Source organism: Botryllus schlosseri, chromosome 2 (assembly GCF_051294905.1).
Source record: "Botryllus schlosseri isolate E-star chromosome 2, Bs_hap1, whole genome shotgun sequence".
In the NCBI taxonomy this organism is placed as follows: Eukaryota; Metazoa; Chordata; class Ascidiacea; order Stolidobranchia; family Styelidae; genus Botryllus; species Botryllus schlosseri.
This window is the reverse complement of record NC_137237.1, coordinates 16,314,181-16,326,348: the sequence shown is the minus strand read 5'-3', so window position 1 is coordinate 16,326,348 and position 12,168 is coordinate 16,314,181. Positions and strand designations below refer to the sequence as shown.

Sequence of the window (12,168 nt, the reverse complement as noted above, 5' to 3'; positions counted from 1 at the left end):
GTCGCTAGCCTGAACTATCGCGTCGCCGGCCTCGCAGGCTTTGGCTACTATCTGCTCTCGTTTAGAGGCAATGCCGGTAATTGTATTGTGATTAGCGATGCGATGGTTATGTCATGATTGTTCGACAGTGACATCGCAAAACAGAACAACATCGTGTACTAAAACACAACTATTCATGTACTGCGAATACAGGGTGCGTACTATACATGGGTACAGGCTTTTTCCCAGAATTTACACGCCATTTTAAGAGTGCGTATATTATACATTTTGGCGCACTATATTCGGAAAATTACGGTACGTGTTTTTTCGTGAGGATGGACGTTTTGTGTGTATTAGAGCGGGGCATGCATAATCTATGGACTGGATATCCGCCAGATACTTTTTTTTCTATTTTGGTCGGATCCGGATTTATACTTTTGCTGGTAAGACCTGATTTGGATCGCAGCCGGACTCGTACTTTTTCCCATACTACTATGGAGTAGTGTGAAGGATTTAGCCAGAGCCTGGGTGGATACTGTCAGAACTCTTTTACTTTTGTGAGTAGCCGGGTTGAAGCCGGATTCATATTTTGGCTGATAGGCCGGAGCCGGATTATATTTAAAAAAAAAAAGAATCGGTGTCACCTAGGGGATTTTTCGATCTGCGCCCAAAAGTATCGACTATAGGGCAATCAAATGATATAATAATCCCATAAAATCTTACGTCGCTTTGCCAACAATTTCGACGAGGACTTGCAAGGGAATATAAGCTTACGCCTTAACGGTCTAGGCCAGTCGTTTCAAACGTGGGTGATATCGTCCCCAAGTGGGCGAATTTGAGAAACAAGGGGGCGAAAATATCAAAGGGAGCGACTGGTCGGCGACAGGGAAGGAAAATATTGGAACGTAGGGTGAGATATATTCGACTATCACGGTCAACAAATGCATGCGAAGACAGCTTATTCTGTACATGACGCGAAAAAAGTTAAACTCAACGGAAAGTAGACGCGGAAACCGGTTTTCCGAGCACCTACCACTTCGCAAAAATGGCTTTTTTTTAGAAAATTAGAGAAAGGTTGGAACCACTGGTCTAGGCAAAACTGGACAATGTATTCGGCGTCTGAATATTGCTACTTTGATATTGAGAAAAGTGTAAAACGGGTTCCCATGCTTGCTACCGATATTACACCAATAATCTAGTTATACAGCAGTAGCCAACGCACCAATCGCACGGATTTGGTTTTTATGATACAATAAACATATGAAATCAAGATTGACCCAGTGCGCCTGCTAGATATTTTACATCAGACAACGATATCAATTTCGGTGATTGGTTGTATCATAGCATCATTCGCCGACTACCTACATGTAGTGTAGCCTACTTCGCTCTTGATGTTGCGTGATTCCGTGTCAAGCTCATAGCATAGAGTCACTAAATATTCAAAAACGGAAAGCTGGATATTTTGAGCGAACTTTTGCAGCAAAGTAAGTAAAATTTTTGAGATTGTCAAGGTGCATGCTCGTTTAGTGTTGATTTTTATGCTGCCAGCGCCATGCATAGAGTGGCCCGCAGTTGAAATGAAAAGAATTTTAACAAAAGATGTTATAATGACGTGGAAAATTCTAATATGTGAAAAAGGTTCACAGTGCAGAACCTACCATACTTCTTTTGTGAACGTGAACCTCTAAATTTCTGCGGTTCGCGCACAGAACGTCAACGTGAGCGGTGAGCCTCACGTTCACATCATCTCTACTCTTTAGCCGTCTAGTTTACCGGACCACGATCTGACATATCGATCTCGCCTTCCGACACATGCCACATTTTTGTCACCTGTGCTTATATATCATATTCTTTTACTTTTCATTCAGTGTGCATGCCTCATTCGAAGACTACTCGAAGTCGTTTCGACACCTTGGTATCTTTCATTGTATCGCAATCTTGTGGTGTATTGAAATGACGAAAATTTCTAGCAATAAATTGAATTGAATTGAATTAAGAAACACCGGTTTATATATACTGCGCTTGAAACTCGTGATTCGGACGACCTAATTTCAGTAATCAGTCTCTGTAATAGACCAATATTTGGCAGCCATGCAGATGAAAGTGACGACCTTTCTTTCAGTCGGTTCACCGATATCTGACAATTTGACAGACAGATGCGACTGAGGACCTTTCTTTGTCGACACATGCAGTTTGTGTAGCTTGACCTGACGTGGTGCATGAGATAGAGCTACAACTTTGAACGATGCACCTCTCCAAAAAGGGTTGAAGAGCATTGGTGTAGAGACCAATGTTATATACTATGGCTACACATGTGGAATGAATCGGACCGACTTTCATGGTCATAGTGGTTTGGTTTGGTAACACTTCAATGGTTACATGCCATTCGAAACTATGCGATTACGTCGCAGTGGTAGCGAACGAATTACGTAACATCTGAAGAGTTTCCTGAATTACGTAACATCTGAAAAATTGCCTGAATTACGTAACGGATAATTAATTATCTGTATACAAGTTTGGGCAAATAACGTACATAAATTGTATATGAATCGATTCGAAATACATGATCTTATATTTGTTTCGCACGTAACTTGAAGATATAACCATGGAAGTATTGTGGGTTTTCGGTACGAACGCATTGACCTTATCAATGTCGCCGAACTCGACCATCATCACGATGTACACGTTTCTATCCGATTGCAAAGTTATCTAACTTACATTATGAGAGACTGCACGGCAATACAAGATTGGTGGTATTCGATATGGCCATGATGTCATGATGAGAGCGGATAAGCGACGTTTTCGGTCGACATTAATGTGTTGTTAGGAAAACTGAAGAGAGCTCATATAGTTGTCAGTTTTCAAATCAAAAACGTTTTTTCAGGCCAAATTACTTCGTAAGGACAGACAATTCCCACTACAAATAAAGATATGTAGTACAATTTCAACAATACGTGCGAAAACACCTAATTTGCCTACGCGAGGTCAAATCTTGGTCAAAATTCAGTTTATTTAGGTCAAAAAAGTCAAAATTTTGATTTTATTGGTCGTAAAACATTGCCATACTAATCACGATTATCCAATGTCTGCTTCTTAATCCTTTGCAAAATTTCAGACACGCCTTTCGCCAATGCTGCACATCCTGGCGTCCTGCCTCCTCCGTCTTATTTCTTTAGGAATTGCGAGGAAATAGGTGATGCGTATTCCACTATATGGTTCCACCCACATGATGCAACAGGACATGAGCAACTAGAAATATGCCATGTCAGTGGTTCTCAACCGGGGGTCCGCGAAGCCCCTGAATTTAAAAACTGATTTATAACCTGATTTTAATTATAGGGAAATCACGATGCAGTTTCGTCTCATACCCGCTAAAACTTCAGGATTCACATTAACAGCATGGCCGTCTGAGATGAAACATCCTACTATACAGACGCATAATAATTCTCAAAGTCTCAATAGCTTACTGATACAATCATATTGTTGTTGATGGGTGTTTTGATGGATTTTGTGGAAAAAATAGCAAGTTGCAGTATTAAGGTCAAACATGGTGACTTCGAAAGGTTATCATCTTGGATTTGAAATCGTCAGTGTCAGCAAATTAGTGAACAGTCGTTGGAAATAGAAATTCCTGAAGTTAATTTTCCTAATCTGGCCCAGTTACGGGACTGAAACCTCGCCACCGGATCCAATTTCATACGTAGGCTAATATTAGGGTTACCATACGTCCTCTTTTAAGAGGATTTGTCCTCTTTTTTGACTTTTTTGAAAATGTCCTCGGAGGACGCCCTTTTGTCCTCTTTTTTGGGATTTTGTCCTCTGTTTTGAAAATTTAGGTCAGATTTAGAGCAAATTGCGAGTGATATGCCGTAAATTAGCACAGGAGTGAAAAACGGTGATTTTAGCTCTGAGCGAAAAGTTGACCTTTTTTTGTTTTTAGTCATCCACCTAGCAATACGGAGAGAAAAACGGTATTTTGAGCTCTGAGCGGAAAAACGACCTTTTTTTTTTAGTCAACCGATCACAAAATGGGAAAATTTTACCGGTTTTTGAGAATTCTTTTCCGGTTTGGCAACTCTTAAATTTCTGAAAAAGTGTCTTCTTTTTAGATTTCCAAAATATGGTAAGCCTAGCTAATATACAAAATAAATTCGAGGTGAGCTCCGAGCTGCTACATGGAGAGGACGTGGCGAGATAGATAGCGTAGTGGTAAGATCCTCGGCTTGAACACCGATGGGTTACGGGTAAAAGTCAGACCGAGGTCGACTCCAGAATCTAGGCTCATCCTCGCCGTGCGATCCGCATAAGCGGTGTCTACAAAAAGCCTAGAAGTGAGTGGCTCGTGCTGCAAGTCGGCATATACGAAACAAAATTGAAGAATATGGGCCTGGTGTAAATGACTATTGTAGTTGACAAACACCATGAATACCACAAACAAACAAACAAACAAACATTGAAATGGCTTGGCTTAACGTTCATTCAAAATCTGATTCTCAATTTTGGTGCTATATATGTTGCTATCATACCCAAAGGTGTCGTCGGAAGCATTACGCGTTAATATTACATTCGCCATCAGCCCACCACCAATCTTTATGGAAATAGATTCCGGCAATCGTTTGTATCAAATTGAAGGCGTGGAATTCCAAGACACTACTGCCTACTGATACCGATTTCTAACACATATTATGATGTTATTTATACGAAAAAGTAATCTTTTTGCTGTTTATCACTCGTCTATGGATAATATTTCCACAACACAGATGACGGTTACATGATAATCGATCTAAATTTCAACAGAAACTTAAGGGGCCCGCGGGGTCCGTGATGGTCTAAAAGAGGTCCGCGAAGGCGAAAAGGTTGAGAACCACTGTTCAATGTAGATTGTATACTCACCACACAGTCTCACCTACCGTGGTCAGGCTGTATATTAGGGGTGTTCAAAATGACTTTTTTTATCAAATTGTACTGGCTACTTGATAAAATCGTTAGGTAACCTAATTTAGGCCTACGCACCAAATTTGGTTCAATTCCAACCAGTAACCGCATTGCTACAGGAGAAGAAAGAAAAATTTTCTGTTCACCCCATGAAATTGTTAGGTTGTCTATAGAAACGATGCTCACCAAATTCTGCTCAATTCCAATCAGAGGAAGTGAAGTTATTGCCGTCGAAGAATTTTGGATTTGAATAAAATAACATTTACGGTGGCGAATTCTTTGAATATTTATTATAAATGTGCTCACCGTATATACTATTTTATTCAAATCCAAATTTTCAAAGGCGATAACTCCGCTTCCACAGATTGGAATTGAGCCAAAGTTCGTGAGCATCGCTTTCATAGTCAACCTAACAGTCTCATGGGGCGAACAGGAAATTTTGAATTTTTTTTTATTTATTTTTTATAATAAATAAAAAACTTTCCATCAAAACAATTCTATCAAGTAGCCAGTACAACTTGAGAAAAAAAGTCATTTTTGAACACCCCTATTGTATATGCTACCGGTGCTTTGTAGCCTACAAATGCATACTGATCTTATGGGACATTTATGTAGATTGTAGATGCAATCACGAATGCTCAACACGCAAGAATGATGTAGCGACATCGATGTTGATTGAGCCTCATTACTTGATGTCATAGGATAGCGTGTAGAAGTAGATTGATGGTGTATGCTGCCGGCGTAAATAGGTACACAATATTTAATATCATGATGCTATGATAAAAGCTACGTTTATACAATTCGTGATCGGCAAGACTCCTTGACGATGTCCATTAGGAATGTGTGATGCCTCACTCGCTACAGTCACTGCGTCGATATTAAGTTCAAAAAAGTGCTATTGACTGAAACCTGTCATAAAGACTTCAGAGCATGACTGAGAGCCTTGAGTGCAGGTGGAAATTTTGATTGAAACAAACTTAATGTGAGATATTGTTGGTCAAAGTCTGCATGGCTGCTTCTGTATGTGGTGAATAGGTGAATGTATGAATGGATGGATGGATGAATGAGCGATTGCCGTTGCTGACAATATTTTATCATTGATATAAAATGCGTTCGTGACAATTCTGCTCTATTCAGAACATCAAATACCGTCCAGATCATGTACATTAGGCATATTGTCCGAATTTTAATACTCCCGTTTCGATTGCGAAGCGTTGATTGACTTAATCCTGTCTACCAAATCACACCTGGGCGACATTCCAGCATCTTGAATATTATGATTAATGACCGAAAAAGTGGCAGTGATATTTTTGGTCAGACTTCTTCGGAATACATGCGGTTGGTAATTAAACAAATATTCGATCATTCCCAAGATTCATCCATTCCTATCCCGTACCGAATATATATGAGCCGGTACTCTTATCGTTTCCTATAAAACTAATCCGTGACGAAATAAACGGCGAGTAGTCGTGAATATTTCAAGTCTACGCGCGCTATGCTAATCTGATAAAATCAGGACCGAAACAGCACTTCGTCAGCCTCCCCAAAAGGCGTTGGTCTTGGCCACCCCCCAATGGGTGATAAACCCAACTTCTTGGGGCTTCACGTAATACAACCCCCATCAGGCTGCGCTTTTTGTCGCTACTTATCAGCGAGATCTGTTGTATTGTTTAGTGCAGGGGTGGCCAACCTTTTTAGCCAAAGGGCCACATTTGATTGACGAACTATTGCGCGGGCCACTAGCCGCGCGAAGCGCGAAAATTTTTCGAAGTTCATAGGTCAATAATATTGTCACTTGACTATATTACAAGCCTGCTGTATATCGCAGGGCTCAGTTTGCAAGGAATGGACTATTCGGCGCCTGGACATATCGATATCGAAAGCTTCGACCAACATGCGTCAATCATTTTGTGCCTATGTTTCATTGTCGACGGCCTTTCTGCGAGCGCAAACGCAAGGTCGCATATGTTGAACGACACTTTGTCTCGTAATCGCGAATATTGATGGACTCAATCTGATGCATTAGGCGTTCTTTCATTTTCACAAAGGGGTAACAATATTAAAAGCAAGAAATCGAGTGACAACATGTTGCCCGAAGCGTGTAGAAAATTTTTACATTTGATAAATCTATCGCAAATTATTCTGCTTTACTGTAGTGTACGTGACAGACTCATGGATCTGCCAATGCGTCGGAACTGATATTTTAGTCATCACATCTCAAGTGTTGCGGACAGACTAATCAACTTTTTGGTTGGCCTTGCAAGTTCACAATATGTGCAATCCATTTTTGATATTAATACTAATTTCCGAAATTACGTCGCGGTCCACTCAAAACCTTCTCGCGGGCCACATGTGGCCCGCGGGCCACGGGTTGGCCGGCCCTGGTTTAGTGAGTCAGTTACATCGAAGCGCAAAAAATTTTATAATTCATGATTGAATCGGTCAATATGATCGGGAATTGCCAATATATTGCTATCAATTTTTATTTTCTCTCCGCTCACGTAATTCGATTTACCGGTAGAGCTGAGTGAGGTGTCTTGGAAAATGTAATGGCCGTAAATAATAATGAAACAGCTTCGGGCGGACCCGTTGGTATAATGATGACTTCGTATGATGTTGTTTCGTGATCTCCTGTCTGCTAAATCAAAACATATTGAAATCGCCGAAACGTACCAAACTAAAAGACGCACACGCTTTCAAATTGGTATTTCTTCACTGGCAAATAATTGTTCCCTGCGGGATGGCATTTGTCTTGTGGGATTCAGAATGCTTGGACAGGAACATTCGGCGCCAGCCATTTAGCGCCTATGGACAATCAAACATACATATCTATATATCGAAGTTTTCGGTCAGCATAAGGGCAGTCCATTTCGGCCAAGGTTTTCTCACTGCCAATCGTTCTGGCACATATCTCGGAGTCGCACGTTACATTTTTATAAATCATGCGTATTTGTCTTTGGGGAAGGGTACCCAATAATCAAGACTTTGGGCAGCATTAAATCGCGCCCAGCACGAAAAAATTTAGAAAAAGATGCATAAAGTAAAAAAAATAATTATATTTTATGTCAATTCACAAAATAATTTTTGGACCCCTTTGAGCTCACCCCCCAATTAAGGGGTTTGGAGTGCGGCAGTTACGGTCCAGGATAAAATTAACCCCCGTTGCGAAAGTGCAGGTAGGCCTACATGTTATCAACTAATATCAACCTCTTTGATGCTGCATTGTCGAGTATACATTGCAATATTTCGGCGGTTCCACGTCGATCAAACGCATGTACGTATATTAAAAAAACACAGAAATGTTGCCACCATTGCGCCAATAACTAAATCGTTTACACCTATTGCATCACACCAGCAGCATGATCGTCTATAAAAACATGATGCTTACCGCTTTTCACCACATTTATGCATTCCACTACGCGGGGAGGCCTACCTTGTCGACCAAAGGGCCGCATGCAATGTACGAGCCTTTGCGATGGGCCTCGGACCACTTGAGTATTTATGACCATTTGTAGTCGTCCGATACGAGCGAGCCGTATTGGGTAACAGTGAAAACGAGGCTTATCCTATTACGCATAATAGTTCATAACCTGGGCTATTTATTTTTTGATAATTTTTGATAATTTCGAAAGTTACCTCGCCGGTCACTCGAAACCTTTTCGCGAGGAATATGTGGCCCGCGGGTCATCGGTTGGCCACCCCTGCACTCCACGAAGATGTAGGCTGTGAACGTTATGATATCTGAACTGTCTCCATAGATTACGCGTTGTGACTGTGACTGAGCTACGGTATAAACTTATGTTAAGCTTGAAGGGGCGTATCATCACGTATACAAGGTGAAATGCTTGATATGCACTTCCGAAACAAAACAATTGATATTTTGTGATACTCAACAAGCACAACATATTTGCTACCGCAAAGATTGAAGTATGCCATTATAACTGGTCTCGAGCCACTACACCATTTACAATTACTGACGATATGGTCATGTGTTTATCTATGTGAAAAATTTCAGAAGTAATGCATGGACAGTATACTAAATATTACTTCAGCAGCCACGTATTTTCGTATCAATGGTAATCATTGCTGAATATTAACAGTTTGCAGGGTTTGCTGCTCTGTCTTCTGTGGAATGAAACGTCCGAAGCTAGCATTGGCTGGTTTATATATATATCGACTTTTCAATTAGATAAACTAAAAAGGGCAAAAGAAAACAGGATACAAAAGAACATCAGTTTTGGGCTCGTGTTAAGCGACTCCAACGTAGGCGGTCGTGGGCGTCTTCAAGCGACCGCCCGCGTTGCGCTAGATCAGTCTCCATTGTCGAGCGCCATGTTTCCGATTCCAGCCACCTCTGCGCCATGGCTCCGTGGGAATGTGATTGATGATGGCGGCGGCTGGTTGCTCGTCTTGATGCCGCACTAGATGGCCGATTAGGCGGAAGCGTCGTTCAGCTGCCAGTAGACGGCACGGGATCGTTCCTGTGAGTTCTCGCAATGCATTCGCGGATATTATATGCTCCGGATGGTGAATGCCGAGTGCATAGCGAAGGAGTGCGTCGTAGTTAGCGTTGAGCGTCTTAGCCAGCTTCTCTGTCAGCGTGAGTGCCTCTATTCTGTAGAGAAGAACCTGCTCGACAGTGGCACGGAAGATACGGGTCTTGAGCTGGGTTGAGGCACTTGAATGGAAGAGGCTATGTAGCCGTCTTGCCGCGCCCCAGGCCTTTGCTCGCCTCGCCTTGAGCGCTTTTCCAGAGTCAGCGACGTCAATACCGAGGTATACAAAACTCGTTACATACTTTAGATCGATTTCTCCCAGTTGAATTGGTGTCGCGTTCTCCGGTAGAGCTGGTATGGCCAAAACCTGTCTTCTTGGCGTTGATCTGGAGGTCAACAAGAGCGGCGGCGGCTTCTAGCTGGTTAATGAGACGCTGTGCCGATGCGGTGTTCGGGGCAAGCAAGGCTAGGTCGTCTGCGTAGGCAAGAATACCTACGTGGATTGCATCATCATCATCATCATCATTGGTTTATTAGCAATTTTATCAGTTCAATACACCACAAAAATGCGATACAATGAAAAGACAGGAAGATGTCGAAGCGACAAGGAGTAGTCTATGGAATCTGACACCCACCTTGGCCTAGGCGATGTAAAGAGGAGGCATGCACACTGAATGAAAGTAAAGAAGATAGTATAGAAGAAGAATGCGACAAGAAATAGGGCGGCATGTCATGGGAAGCGAGATCGATAGGTCAGTCGTGGTCCGGTAATCTTGAGGATGGACTGTATTTATTTAGTAGTAATTCCTTGTATTTCGACTTGAATGTGGACATGCTCGTCGACTGTCGGATGGCCGGCGGGATACTGTTCCACACATCAGGTCCGGCATATTTGATGGAGCGATGATCTTTTCGGTCGATCATATGATATTTGGACGACGTGGACGCGCGTGTGTTGTACTTGTGCGTTTTTGATTCAGAGGTAAAGAAGTCATTGAAATATTCGGGGCAACGACCGCAGTGAAACTGATACATAAACTTGGCGATTTCTAGTTTCCGCATATCTTCTATGTTTAGGACGCCGAATCTCTTCAGCAGCAACTTATTGGATGGGCAGCCAGGCCCCTTTGGGGCCCTAGCTATGATTCGGAGCACTTTATGCTGTAGTTTCTGCAGTGGCTTGAGTGCAGTTTTACTGGCAGCCCCCCAACAGAGGATGCCATAATGTAACTTCGATTGGATTAAGGATTTAAAGAGTACCAGAAGAACCCATGCTGGCATGAAGCGCCCAAGGCTGTAGAACAGGCCGCACTTCGGTGATAATTTAGTTTCTAGGGACTGAATATGACTCTTCCAGGACATGTTCGAGTCCAGTAAAACTCCGAGATATTTGGCATTATCTGTGTTGGAAACGGGCTGACCAGCGATATTAACGGTTAGGTTATTTTTTGAATTAACTGTCAGCAATTGCGATTTCGAGGCGTTTATGCAAAGGTTGTTCTGGGCCGTCCACTCATGGACTTTGGGCATTTGGTCACCAGTCAGGGCATCCAGCTCTGCCGTCGAAGTTGCGGAAGAGAGGAGGTGAGTATCATCAGCGAACAGTGTGGTGTTCAATGAGGAGGTTTCAAAAATGTCGTTGACATATAAGGTGAAAAGGACACCACAGGTCACCGGGTGAGGAGAGGACAAGGTGTCTGAGATCGCAACCATTTGTTGGCGTCCAGTGAGGTAACTTTTCATGAGCTCAAGTTGTGGGCCCCGAAGTCTGTAACGCGCCAATTTCGAGATGAGAATTTTATGATCTACGCAGTCAAACGCTTTTTTTAGGTCGAGAAAAATGCTACATCCCACATTTCGCTTCTCTGAGATATCATAGTACTGTTCGGCCACTGTTAGGAGGGCATGAGCGGTTTGGTGTTTGTTTCGGAAGCCAAATTGTTGAGGGGAAATGACAGACATTTTGGCGAGGAATGAGGACAGGCGGGAGAGGAGCAACTTTTCGAATACAATCCCGATGCATGGGAGAACGGATATCGGACGGTAGTTGGTGACATTAGTTCTATCCCCAGCTATCCCTCGCGAGTCGTACGCGTGCGCGTTCCTTTCCGTGGCCGCCATTCAAAGAAGTTCGTATTATCCGGGAAGGCCGTTCGTAGCACGAAGTCAAGGATGACCAGGAACAAGAATGGTGCCAGGGTGTCACCTTGAAGCACACCAGCCGAAGTGTTGAAATCTCCGCTTGGGCCGTCATCTGTTCGGACTCGCGCTCGTGTGTCAGTGTAGAGGGCCATAATGGCGTACGTTATCACCTCAGGAATTCCAATGGCTGGTTTATGGTGATGACGACTGCAGTGCAGAATGATATCCGACTCAACAGCGGGACAACTTCTAATAGGGCCGATTTGTTTCGATTGGTGCAAACAGAGCTGCGTGAATAAACGTAAACACAACCTGAGTTTGTTTACAAACCGATGATAGTCAGGAAGCATTATGGGTTATGAGTTGCAGTCGCACTGTGAAGTTTGATCGAACCGTGAGTCGGAGTCAAAGTCGCAAATAGGAAAATGATGACATGCGGTTGTTGAAATCGGATAGACGAGCGTAGGTATTAGATCAATGTCAGCATATTTTTGTCCGATTAATTTCGCTTACTTAGGCATCATGTACAGAACATCGCGCCATTTTACTGAAACCAGCGAATTGCTAAATATGTTCATATTTTCTTCCATATATGTTCTATTTTGTATCATACTAA

General features: G+C 42.6%; 1 long non-coding RNA gene across 1 annotated transcript in view; it reads left to right on the top strand.

The window, feature by feature from the left end:
- Nucleotides 1-1,489: 1,489 nt before the first annotated feature.
- The window catches only part of LOC145433854 (uncharacterized), a 155,889-nt gene continuing 145,210 nt past the window's right edge, over nucleotides 1,490-12,168 (top strand). Inside the window, exon 1 of the long non-coding RNA XR_013913212.1 lies at nucleotides 1,490-1,507. This is a non-coding gene — a long non-coding RNA (uncharacterized LOC145433854). The remainder of the gene's footprint in view (nucleotides 1,508-12,168) is intronic.